This window comes from Pleurodeles waltl, chromosome 2_1 (genome assembly GCF_031143425.1).
Source record: "Pleurodeles waltl isolate 20211129_DDA chromosome 2_1, aPleWal1.hap1.20221129, whole genome shotgun sequence".
Lineage (NCBI taxonomy): Eukaryota > Metazoa > Chordata > Amphibia > Caudata > Salamandridae > Pleurodeles > Pleurodeles waltl.
The window spans coordinates 97,694,444-97,697,401 of NC_090438.1; positions in this window are offsets into that span (position 1 = coordinate 97,694,444).

The window sequence follows — 2,958 nt, forward strand, 5'->3', positions numbered from 1 at the left end:
GATGGCATTCCAACCCATCACTGGACAAGGGTGAAACTGGTCTCAGTTTCTTGTGTTCCAGTTCGGGGAGGAACTGGCCAGGCAATCTGGGCTGGACTTGTCCTACTGGAGCAGGGTCAAGACTGATTTGCATATGGTTGGGTCCAAACTGAAATGGCATGGTGAGCAAAAAAAAAACAATGGATTGGGATGTTACCCCGAGTGATTGCCAGTGGTCAGATAAACTGCAACCATTCCTCTCACACACTTTTGTGTGTTCAAAACAACGAGAAACCACCTTTCAAGTCTGCAAATATTCAAAGGACCAATTATATCAAGTTTGGGTTTGTTTTGTGGCTTGCCAGAGCCTTCAATTGGCTACAAAGGGGGTTTCCATACAGTCCTGACTTCGCCAATGTTTACAAAAGCTATACAGTCCTTTTCCTTACCCTCAACCATAGAGCCTAATCCAGGGCACCAATATCAATTGTGCCCTATGGGTCTTTTGTGGGCTAGAAAAATATTTTTCCCACAAAATTCTTGGGGAAACAAGCTAATTTTCATCCAGGTTCTATTCATCACTTCCTGACTTTCTGTGAACGATGTAAAATCTTCTCTTTAAGTAGTCTAAGGATTTCTTATTCCTTGTCAATTTCTCCCCAGTCCACCCATCCCAGTCTCTCTAAAACTGTAGTTAGTACAACCAGGTGCGGCTCCTTCACTATGGCAGAGGAGCGTTGCCCCCTACCCAACCCCCCTACCAGCTGCAGCTGCAAAAACATTTATCAAAAAACGATAATAAACTATGTTTATTATTGTTTTTTTATAAAAGGGGTGGGGCCACAGGCTTGATGAGCACTGAGGGGGAGTGCACCGCACTCCCCCTACCTGCTCATGTATGTTTGGCCGGCCGTCTCAGGTCGGCCAAACACAAATGCGCAGTAGGCTCTCTCCAGCCCAGCAACACAGTCGCCGGGCTGGAGAGAGCATGCACAGGCTCCGAGTCTGCCTGGGTGCACCCTGGCTAGGCGCTCCCAGTCAATCCTAACGCTGCTCTGAGCAGCGTCAGGATTGGCTGCAGGGCAGCTTGTGCTTGCAGCCTGCATTAGAGGAGCGGCACAGTGGTGATGGTGGAGGATCTGACAGCGGCGACGATGAAGGTAGTGTATCATTTTTTCAAAATGTAATTCCCCATCCTAAGTCCCCCACCTCCACGCGCTCCGCCCTGTCCCTGGTTAGCACCACGAGCCCCTCCTGAGTACAACATCATCATCAGTGTCTTCTACAAAATCAAATTCATTCAAAGGCATACAGGACATGCAGTCAGCTGCTTTTTCCTCAAACCAGGTAAGTATTCAATTTTGAAATTGTACCTCTTCAACCCTCCAACCTTAACAACTATTTCGACACCGTGGAAGTAGTATGTTGAGACCTTTTGCACATAAAGGCAAAAGCTAAGAGATTATGGCCTGTATGTAACACAGAGAGGAAACTGCGAGCTGTTTTATGGACTAGTAACAAGTGGGGCACAACCTCTCATCCCTAGGGCCTTTTAAAGCTTTGAAGCCTAAAGCCAAAATATTTGATTTACACCCCACAATTTGGGTCAGGGTATCACCTAAACTTAGGGTACTGTCATCAGTCACTAATACTTTGTGTAAAGTTTAAATGAAGCGCCAAAGGGCAGTCTCATCCAAATCCAATCTTTAATCATGGACTAATTGAAATGTACCTCTTTCTTCAAAATGGGCATAAAGGGGCTTGTAATGCTTATTTTTTTCACAAATCTTGCATAGTTTTGTGGCAGTTCCAGTCTTACGTTCATCTTTACCATTGAGTGGAAGGGCTTTTTCCAGTGATTTAGCTAAATCTCACTTAAGTTTGAAACCACCTTGTACACGTTGTGTCCAACAAGGGTAACTAACTCTAAGCATATTTGGCACTTGATACTTTTGACTGCCAGTACCATGCTCCATCATCTTCCCAGGACTTTCTTAAAGTGGTAACACGACTGCTGAACTTAGATCAATAAACTAAAATATTACACTGGAAGTGCAGGATATTCTTCAAGCTCTTCCGGATTTGCTGTACAACGAGTTTAAAAAAACAGCCACAGTCAAGGCCAGGTCTAATGGCATTGTGGATTTATTTTTGCACAGACAGGTGTTGCAAAACTGGTGATAAGACAAAGAAGGTTCTATCACAAAAAAGCAACTAGCTTCAACAAACAAGCTGAGTATTTAATTAATATTTGCCACAGGATGAATATCTACACAGATACAGAAGTTCAGATGTCAATACTCAAAGACAAATGTCAGGTTTGAGAAAGAGCAATCATTTCCAAAACACAGTATGCAAGAAAGTGGGGTAGTAGTTGAGGGGGTTTGAACCCATCTCAAACAACAACAACCATCCTTGTCAGGGTGTTGCAGAAAAGTCCCTAAATAAACATGTGCTCAATCCTCTGGTAGTTTGCCACAAAGCAATCAGGTTTACTTAGAGCCAATGTGTAAATTATTTACAAAGTACTAAAACAGTGATAAAGTCCAAATGTAAAACAAAAAAATCCTCAACTGAATTAGAAATATACAGGATAATTTAATAAACACAATGACACCAAATTACAAAATCTCCAATCAGTAGAACAGGAGTTATGAATCTGTAAAGCTTTAGGTAAAAATAGCACCAAACTTGGCATCAAGAAGCATAAGAAATACGTTACTTTCCTGTAACTGTAGATCTCCAGTATTGGAAGCTTTCATAGATTCACCTGCTTGAATACTTCCCTGTCATTGAGATGGAAGTCTCAGGTGGAAAATACAAACCAGGCCTGAAGATGTATGTACACAATACATTGACTAGGCCTCAGTAGAATAACCTATCATAGTCGTTTTGTAAAATAGACCCAAACTCAAATTTGAACCAATCAGATTGCCTCACCCCTTAGAACCTCCTGTGAGCACCTGCCTTCTCTCCAAT